The 10,657-nt window shown below is 44.3% G+C and overlaps 1 long non-coding RNA gene across 2 annotated transcripts; it reads right to left on the bottom strand.

The window, feature by feature from the left end:
* Positions 1–3,225: 3,225 nt before the first annotated feature.
* Positions 3,226–7,308, bottom strand: LOC308152954. 2 transcript variants are annotated; one of them, XR_013937355.1, is made up of 5 exons: positions 7,153–7,308; positions 6,581–6,763; positions 6,204–6,392; positions 5,938–6,099; positions 3,226–3,248 (listed from the first exon to the last, which is right to left on the bottom strand). It is a non-coding gene; the product is annotated as an uncharacterized lncRNA (long non-coding RNA). The 2 variants fall into 2 exon arrangements; XR_013937356.1 differs by lacking the exon at positions 3,226–3,248 and adding an exon at positions 5,578–5,695 and having other exon boundaries at positions 5,932–6,099.
* Positions 7,309–10,657: the final 3,349 nt, after the last annotated feature.

Below are 10,657 nucleotides of genomic sequence, written 5' to 3' on the forward strand. Positions count from 1 at the left end.
TCCCCGAACACAGCCAAATGATATGTGATCACCGTGTGCTAGATGGATTTTCCCTGTGCCTTTAAATGCTACTCTAATGTTCCTTTTCTCCATGTCGGCTTCTGTGACAGTGCAGGGTTCTGAAAGGAGACACAACAACAGTCTGTTAATGTCCTGAGAACCAAAGCGTTCTCAAATGTCAGGAGAGAAAAAGGTATATTCTATTGAAGAATGGACTATTGAATCTATTCTATACAGAGTATCCAAAACATATGTCTGTGTAGTTCATGAGTCCACCAACAGAGGCAAGACGCATGTTTGTGTGGGCTCATAGAGTCATAGCTACCGCCGACCTTGATTTTCTATCTACGCCTCTACAACGCTCTCGCTGCCGAGGAAAATAGACTCTAAGCATACAACTATGCTGCTTTAAGCTAGCCTCCCTTCGCAGACGTGCTGGTTTTGCATGCTGACTAGCAGGTCTAATAGATCACCATGTTACGGAGACACTACTGTGTCTTAACGCCTTGGCGTAGTTTGACCAACTATAGGTCTATACTGTATAACTGCTCTATAGGCCTGTACTGTATAACTGCTCTATAGGCGTGTACTGTATAACTGCTCTATAGGCCTGTACTGTATAACTGCTCTATAGGCCTGTACTGTATAACTGCTCTATAGGCCTGTACTGTATAACTGCTCTATAGGCCTGTACTGTATAACTGCTCTATAGGCCTGTACTGTATAACTGCTCTATAGGCCTGTACTGTATAACTGCCATAACAGGGTTGGGGACGGTCCAAGCTAGAGTTCATACATTCTTCTGTCAGTTACAAAGACAAATTCTTACTGTAGCACACTGGAGGCAGCTCCCATCGTCCAGCTATACGTTTAATGGTGCGTTCGTCACTCAGCTTATAAAGGAGTGGACATTGGTAGGACACTTCTACGGCAGTTCTTGTGCCAGGTTTGTACTTCATCACAGTAGGCTCTGCATTTTCAACCACAGGTATTGGACATTCCCCTAAGATAAACAGGGAAACAATGTATCAATTATCCATTCTGATCAAAACAGCAACATTGGTCTAGTGGATAGTGGATAGTGAATTGCACTGGTGATCAGAAGGTTGTGAGTTCAAATCCCACCTGAATCACCACCCCTAGTGTGCCCTTGAGTAAGGCACTTAGCCCTCAGCTACTCCAGGGGGGAATGTCCCTGTAATCTGTAATTGTAAATCGCTTTGGATTAAAAGCCTCTGCTAAATGGCAAATTCTTCTTCTTTCTAAACAGGGAAACAATGCATCAATAATCCATTCTGATCAAACAGAAACATTTTGTGTTTTGAAGAGATCTATGAATTTGATTGGACATTGTTATTCATTTATTCACAGTCTTTACTGTTGAATAAATACCAATGCAATGCCTGCTATTACTATGACTAGACTTCTACTACAACTGTTATCGCTACTTCTACTATTAGTATTTTACATTTTAACCATTTTAGCAGAAAGTTTTATCCAAAGCAACTTATAATTATAGATTACAGGAACAGTCTCCCTGGAGTAATTTTGGGCTAAGTGCCTTACTCAAGGGCACAGTAATGGTGGTGTTCCCAGCTGGGAATTGAACTCACATCCTTTTGAAGTCTAGCCCAACTCACTATCCACTGTCCCAGGCAAATTTCAGAATAAAATATAGAACAGAACAAATGTAATTATGTTGCCATGGTACACAACAGGGATTGGGGGTGAGATAGGCAGCATGATGACAGAGGGCCCTACCCGAGCTTGTTTACATTTTACATTTTGGGCATTTAGCAGACGCCTTATTCCAAAGCGACTTACAATCAATACAAAGAACATGTATTGTTTGACCAGCTTCAAGATTTTCAACCTCAGCATTTGGGATTTCTGGCAGGCCAATCTCTGAAAGACAATGAATACAAGTATGATACAATCCACAAACCTATCATGATCAGTGGCAACAATTTAAACAGAAACTAAACTAACAGACAGGACTAACTAATAAATTGCGCTGTAGAACTGTTGTATACAAGCAATATCACACTCGAGGTCGTGCTGTTATACTGAATATCAGAACGGCTGTAATTATCTTCGGTCTTCGACCTACGACCGAATCACAGCTGTGCTGATATTCAGTATAACAGCACTCCCTCTCGTGTGATATTCTTAAATAACTACTGGAGGCAGTAATCTGAGGGCTCATTGTAATGAATGGAATAGGTAGGGAATGGTATCCAACATTCCTCATTCCATTCCATTCCATGACACCATTCCTAACTCAATTCCATGCACTGCAATAAGCCCAGCCGTCCTTTGTGCATTTGACATATTGCTCATTATATGTATGAGTTGATGAGTTTTGTCCCTGCCAATAGCAAGGAGTATTCACAAGGTGCCCACACAAATGATCTCTGATCTATTGCCCCCCTTGTACTGTTTCTCTGTTTCTCCAGTGTCGATAAAAAATGTATTTAAAAAATGTCTAGGTTTAGAAGAAGGTGATAGAAGAAGGCTTTTCCTTCTATCAATGGCCCCGGGCCTGAGCTAGAGTACTCTTACTGATACAACTGGTGGATTGATGATTCACTTGCTTAGTCAAATGTATAGATTTTTCGATGAACTATTCGGTACCTGTAAGGTAACACACAGTGTTACATATGCGTTCCTCTGTGCACGGTGCTGCATACCTTCACATCCAGGTGTGGATGACCACTGTCCGTTCTCCTGGCACGTTACTGATGAGACTGATGACGCATGTGTGCCGATGGTCCGGTATCCTGGATCACAGTCCACTCTCACTGTTTTTTCAATTGAGACCCGATTCGGGGAAGAAGGTGTATATGTGGTTCCATTTCTACGTGGCAAATCACATTTTATCTCTGTATTTCGGAGAGGAAAATATTGAATATACCAAATGTAAGTATGTTGCCATGGTACACAACAGGGATTGGGGTGAGATAGGCAGCATGATGACAGAGGGCTCCACCCATCCCTGCAGTTCAAAACCTTCATGACTTGAATTGAATTGATGTACAGTATGAACATCATAAGCTTACCACTACAGGTGATTCTATTGTCCCAGCCGTTTTCTCTGCAGGTAGTAGTAGTCCTGTTATCCTTTGGTTCATAACCTTTCTTACAATGGTAAATTAATCTGTCTCCGTACTTGTATGGGCTTGATTGAGCTTCAAGATTTTCAATCTCAGCATTTGGGATTTCTGGCTGGTCACATGTAATCGCAGAAACTAAACTAACAGACAGGTTTAAAGGTCAGACATTCTAATCTCTGAAAGACAATGAATACAATTATTAAACAATCCAACATATCATGATATGTTGATATGATATGATATGTTGATATGATATATGTGACAGGTTTTGATTAATAGGTCCCCATCTCGGCCATTGTGAAACCTCGCAATCGAGCCAAACTAGTCTTGTTGTGAAAAAATGTGTTTTCCGGTTTTTGGCATAGGACGACAAACGAAGCGATGAAGAACCCACTCGATATCATATCCAACAGTTTTACATTCACTAAATACCTACATTTAGTTAGCAAAGTCGGGTGGGGGGTATTAGTGTGACAGTGTGTGTAGCCACGCCCACCCCAGCTGTATGTTAAGGAGCCACCTGCGTTTGTTGACAAGTTTACAAGATGTAGGCTCAAGCTCTCGCTAATGCTATCAACAGAATTTCATAAGCAGGCAGAAATATCGACAGTGGGCAATTAATGAACTCCTTAATACTGGACTATACATAACGGGAACTCCGAACGGGAACTCCGAACTCCGAATCTGACGATGACAGATGACAACGGAATGTCAGACATTGATCTCCACTTCACTTTCATGGGACAGTCGTCTGCAGACAGACCTTCTGCTGTGTTCTTGGGTAAGTTTTAGTGAGTTACATGTGTTGTATACTATTTTGTGTTGTTTACTTAGGATAGCCAAACAGTTATTTGATGTTTTGTGAGTAAGGTAGATATCAGACCACTGAAACTGCTCACCACAATTATGCCACCCTTCTACAAAACTAATGAGATGGTGGGAGGAAGAAATAGGTTGTCAAAGATAAAACATAATGAATAAATACATTTGTTGCAGACCTACTAAACATGCAACATAGTGTAATATGTTTCATGCACCATTTTAGTGTGTGTGTGTGTGTGTGTGTGTGTGTGTGTGTGTGTGTGTGTGTGTGTGTGTGTACCAGCTAGCCAAACAAGTGTTAGCTTGTTAGCTAGATAGGTAGCTTTGTTAGAGATGTAATAGATTATAGAAAAAGTAAATGCTTTTGTAATGAACGGTAATCAGGGTTTTTCCTGCATAGAGAATTTTGAGGCGGCCGCCTCCGTCATATTTCTAGCCGCCTCCAGCTCTCGACAAAACTCTGACAGTCGTATTTTCTACGGTGGATTTCTGTCATTTCTAACTGCAATTGCGGCACTGCGCCGACGTGGTGGCCGGGGCGCTGTTTCGCAAATAAGTTAGCTTTCGTTTTTGCTAGCGAAATAGCTGATAGTTGATGTTGACTGCTCAAGGAGAATACATATTTGAAAGTACAGAATGCCTGAGAGCCTTATATTGCATTATATTACATTATATTTTGATTGGTCATCTGGTGCCTCAATATTGTGTTGTGGCAAATTCTTCTTCTTTCTAAACAGGGAAACAATGCATCAATAATCCATTCTGATCAAACAGAAACATTTTGTGTTTTGAAGAGATCTATGAATTTGATTGGACATTGTTATTCATTTATTCACAGTCTTTACTGTTGAATAAATACCAATGCAATGCCTGCTATTACTATGACTAGACTTCTACTACAACTGTTATCGCTACTTCTACTATTAGTATTTTACATTTTAACCATTTTAGCAGAACGTTTTATCCAAAGCAACTTATAATTATAGATTACAGGAACAGTCTCCCTGGAGTAATTTTGGGCTAAGTGCCTTACTCAAGGGCACAGTAATGGTGGTGTTCCCAGCTGGGAATTGAACTCACATCCTTTTGAAGTCTAGCCCAACTCACTATCCACTGTCCCAGGCAAATTACAGAAAAAAATATAGAATAGAACAAATGTAAGTATGTTGCCATGGTACACAACAGGGATTGGGGGTGAGATAGGCAGCATGATGACAGAGGGCCCTACCCGAGCTTGTTTACATTTACATTTTTGGCATTTAGCAGACGCCTTATTCCAAAGCGACTTACAATCAGGACAAACAACCTCAGAATTTGAGATTTCTGGCAGGCCAATCTCTGAAAGACAATGAATACAATTATGATACAAACCTATCATGATCAGTGGCAACAATTTAAACAGAAACTAAACTAACAGACAGGACTAACTAATAAATTGCGCTGTAGAACTGTTGTATACAAGCAATATCACACTCGAGGTCGTGCTGTTATACTGAATATCAGAACGGCTGTAATTATCTTCGGTCTTCGACCTACGACCGAATCACAGCTGTACAGTATGAACATCATAAGCTTACCACTACAGGTGATTCTATTGTCCCAGCCGTTTTCTCTGCAGGTAGTAGTAGTCCTGTGATCCTTTGGTTCATAACCTTTCTTACAATGGTAAATTAATCTGGCTCCGTACATGTATGGGCTTGATTGAGCTTCAAGATTTTCAATCTCAGCATTTGGGATTTCTGGCTGGTCACATGTAATCTCTGAAAGACAATGAATACAATTATTAAACAATCCAACATATCATGATATGTTGATATGATATGATATGATATTTCAATACATCATATGATGATGTATTGAAATTAGCCTTTTATTTTTTACATACCCTAACCCTAACCCTAACAACCAATGGCAACTATTTAAGCAGAAACTATACCAGACAGGTTTAAAGTGAATCTGGCCAAACTGAAACCAAAGATAACCTCCATATGTGTACCTTCACAGAGGGGGTTTGGTGTCCAGCCAGTCTTTGTGCATGTGGCTTGTCGTGCCATAGCTTTATATCCCCTCCGACATCTGTAATTCTGAGTTCCCCTCACTCTTCCCATGTTCCAACGTCTGGGAGAATACACAAGACTGTCTTGTGGATCATTGCAAGTGATCTCTGAAATGAGAATGAACATATTCAGACTTGATGTGAATTGTACGGTACCTGTAAGGTAACACACAGTGTTACATATGCGTTCCTCTGTCCAAGGTGCTGCATACCTTCACATCCAGGTGTCGATGACCACTGTCCGTTATCTTGGCACGTTACGGTGACTGATGACTCATGTGTACGGATGGTCCGGTATCCTGGAGCACAGTCAACTCTCACTGTTTTTTCAATTGAGACCCGATTCGGGGAAGAAGGTGTATATGTGGTTCCTCCACTACGTGGCAATACACATTTTATCTCTGTATTTTGGAGAGGAAAATATTGACTAGAACAAATGTACGTATGTTGCCATGGTACACAACAGGGATTGGGGTGAGATAGGCAGCAGGATGACAGAGGGCTCCACCCATCCCTGCAGTTCTAGTTCAAATTAAAACCTTCATGACTTTAATTGAATTGATGTACAGTATGAACATCATAAGCTTACCACTACAGGTGATTATATTGTTCCAGCCGTTTTCTCTGCAGGTAGTAGTAGTCCTGTTATCCTTTGGTTCATAACCTTTCTTACAATGGTAAATTAATCTGGCGTCGTACATGTATGGGCTTGATTGAGCTTCAAGATTTTCAATCTCAGCATTTGGGATTTCTGGCTTGTCACATGTAATCGCTGAAAGACAATGAATACAATTATGATACAATCCACAAACCTATCATGATCAGTGGAAACAATTTAAACAGAAACTAAACTAACAGGCAGGTTTAAACAGAAACTAAACTAACAGGCAGGTTTGAAGGTCAGACATTCTAATCTCTGAAAGACAATGAATACAATTATTAAACAATCCAACATATCATGATATATGATATATGATATGATATGATATGATATTTCAATACATCATATGATGATGTATTGAAATTAGCCTTTTATTTTTTACATATGACCCTAACCCTAACCCTAACAACCTATGGCAACTATTTAAGCAGAAACTATACCAGACAGATTTAAAGTGAATCTGGCCAAACTGAAACCAAAGATAACCTCCATATGTGTACCTTCACAGAGGGGGTTTGGTGTCCAGCCAGTCTTTGTGCATGTGGCTTGTCGTGCCATAGCTTTATATCCCGTCCGACAACTGTAATTCTGAGTTCCCCTCACTCTTCCCATGTTCCAAGGTCTGGGAGAATACACAGAACTGTCTTGTGGATCATTGCAAGTGATCTCTGAAATGAGAATGAACATATTCAGACTTGATGTGAATTGTACGGTACCTGTAAGGTAACACACAGTGTTACATATTCGTTCCTCTGGTCTCGTCTCCCCCTCTCTCACCCAGGCCAGGTACAGTAGAGGTGTGTCTCTCCCCCCTCCCCCCTCCCTCCCCCTCTCTCACCCAGGTGTCTCTCCCCCCTCCCTCCCCCTCCCTCCCCCCTCCCTCTCTCACCCAGGCCAGGTACAGTAGAGGTGTGTCTCTCCCCCCTCCCCCCTCCTTCCCCCTCTCTCACCCAGGTGTCTCTCCCCCCTCCCTCCCCCTCCCTCCCCCCTCCCTCCCCCCTCCCTCCCCCCTCCCTCTCTCACCCAGGCCAGGTACAGTAGAGGTGTGTCTCTCCCCCCTCCCCCCTCCTTCCCCCTCTCTCACCCAGGTGTCTCTCCCCCCTCCCTCCCCCTCCCTCCCCCCTCCCTCCCCCCTCCCTCTCTCACCCAGGTCAGGTACAGTAGAGGCGTGTCTCTCCCCCCTCCCTCCCCCTCTCTCACCCAGGCCAGGTACAGTAGAGGCGTGTCTCCTCCCCCTCCCTCCCCCCTCTCTCCCCTCTCCCTCTCTCACCCAGGCCAGGTACAGTAGAGGCGTGTCTCTCCCCCCTCCCTCCCCCCTCTCTCCCCTCTCCCTCTCTCACCCAGGCCAGGTACAGTAGAGGCGTGTCTCTCCCCCCTCCCTCCTCCCTCCTCCCTCCCTCCCTCTCTCTCACCCAGGGTGGTATGTAGAGAGGCGTGTCTCTCACACTTCCACTCCCCCCTCCCGTTGCCGGTACAGAGGCACTGCAGCAGGCGACCCTGGGCGTCCGCCTTGGTCCAGGTGTCCCCGATACGGTACGACGTCAGGGTGTCCTGGTCATTACAGCGGTCTGGGGGGGGGGGGGGGGGGGGGGGGGGAGAGGGGGAGGGAAGAGGGGGAGGGGGGAGAGTCGTTATCCTGGGGTTCAGAGTTTCACATTTGACAGACAATGGAACCTGGGTCGACTGCAGAGGACCACAGGACTGTGTTAGCTAGCCTAGCGAGCCTAAGAGCAGGTGTGTGTGTGCGTGTGTGTGTGTGTGTGTCTCACTGCGGGAGGTACAGGTGATGCGTCCCCTGCCCTCCCCCAGACAGGTGCAGTCCACCAGCATCCAGCCCTGGTGCGTCGTCTCCCACGTCTCCCCCACCACGTAGGACGCCCCCGCACTGTTGTCATAGCAACGCTCCGCTGGGGGGGGGGGGGGGGAGGAGAGGGGAGGGGGGTTAAGGAAGGTTGTGTTTTGACAAGACCTTACAGAAAGACAGACAGACAGGCAGACAGACAGGGAGGTAGGTGCTTACAGACAGGCAGACAGACAGGCAGGTACTTACAGACAGACAGACAGACAGACAGACAGACAGACAGGTAGATGCTTACAGATGGACAGACAGACAGACAGAAAGACAGACAGGTAGACAGACAGGCAGGCAGACAGGTAGGTATCATATGATGATGTATTGAAATTAGCCTTTTATTTTTTACACATGACCCTAACCCTAACAACCTATGGCAACTATTTAAACAGAAACTATACCAGACAGGTTTAAAGTGAATCTAACTTAAACCACTATGTGTGGAGGCTGGTGACTTCCAGAATTGAGGAGGCCAATTTTTTTTCCGCTTGCTCGCTTCACTTGCGATGGAATGTTCCCTGTTCTTCTTATCTGTCTTTGTGCTGGCCAAAGGCATACTATTTGGAGTGTAAGCTACAATCAGAGCAACAAAGAATGTTTAAAAATGCAGTAATTTGATATGGAAGAATATTAAATTGACTTGTAATAAAAAACGAAATCGACTACATTAAAAATAAAACTGTTAAATAAATCCTAAATGTTGTCTTGTGGTGGGTTAACATAATTCACCCCTGGAACTATGGGTTGGGATTATTGTTTCCGCACGGAGGGTTAAGTGCGTGGTACTCAAGTTGTTACATGAGTGTTATAGTTACTGCTTGAAGCATGTGGTCGCAGCTTGTTCATGTTTGTTAATAAACGTTTAGCTGTGACATTTGATACGCCGCCTCCGACTCCCGTCTCTCGGCACTACAATCTACCTATTCGATGTATAAATCGCCCCAGAATCTCGCCGACTTCCGAGGTCATTTTAAGCAAAAGTATTTGGCCAAATGAGCTATTATTTTCAGGGATTTAGCCACGAGTGTTCTAGACGTGTCCTGCAAAGGACAAGTTGATAGGACACTCGTAGCCACTATGGCGAGTGTTTATTTGACTGAAGTGACTGGCGAATTCTCGAAATGGCTTCATGTGATTGGTCAGCATTCACAAAACAGCCATGAAAATTGTAGGTGAAAGAGACTATGTGATCCTAAATAAACTATATGAAAAAGCTGTCCTGGACAAGGCTAATAAGGTCATCGCAGACCCCCAACATCCGCTCTCCACAGAATACGAAGTTCTCCCCCTAGGTAGAAGGCTTCGCATGCCAAGATGTAATAATAAGCTCTTAAAACTATCATTTGTCCCATTCTCCATCAAACTAATCAATTCGCTCAAGCAGAAACGATGATTAGGACATGATCACCAGCACCTGCACTTTATCTTAGACACCACTTGAAGGGCCATGTGCAATATTCGAAAACACCACTTGAAGGGTTATGTGCAATATACAAATGATGCCATGTCCAGGTGGAAACTGCTGCCAATGTCACTCAATGTTTGCTGCTGTCCTGTTGTTTACTTTGCCTGCTGTATGTTGTATGTATCGTCTCTGTAGCACTTGAAGCGGGGACATTAAAGTATAATCAATCAATCAATCAATATGTTGCTCCCCTTCGCGTGAGTCGCGCGTAGCTCGGGCTGTGGTTGTGACAGTGGCGGCTGGTGCTAAACATTTTGGGTGGGGCACAGGTTATGGGGGCATGCTCCACGGGGAAGAATATCAACTTTAAAATCTGGATTTACAGTTGATTTTAGCATGAGAATAGCTCTACCCCCCTGTACAGACCTCGCCATCCCCTCTACCCCCCTGTACAGACCTCTTCATCCCCTCTACCCCCTGTACAGACCTCTTCATCCCCTCTACCCACCTCTACAGACCTCTTCATCACCTCTACCCACCTCTACATCCCCTCTACCCACCTCTACAGACCTCTCCATCCCCTCTACCCCCTGTACAGACCTCTCCATCCCCTCTACCCTCCTCTACAGACCTCTTCATCCCCTCTACCCCCCTGTACATACCTCCTCATCCCCCCTACCCCCCTGTACAGACCTCTTCATCCCCTCTACCCCCCTGTACATACCTCCTCATCCCCCCTACCCCCCTG

The sequence above is a fragment of the Nansenia antarctica genome (assembly GCF_963989245.1).
Source record: "Nansenia antarctica genome assembly, chromosome: 3".
Classification (NCBI taxonomy): Eukaryota; Metazoa; Chordata; class Actinopteri; order Argentiniformes; family Microstomatidae; genus Nansenia; species Nansenia antarctica.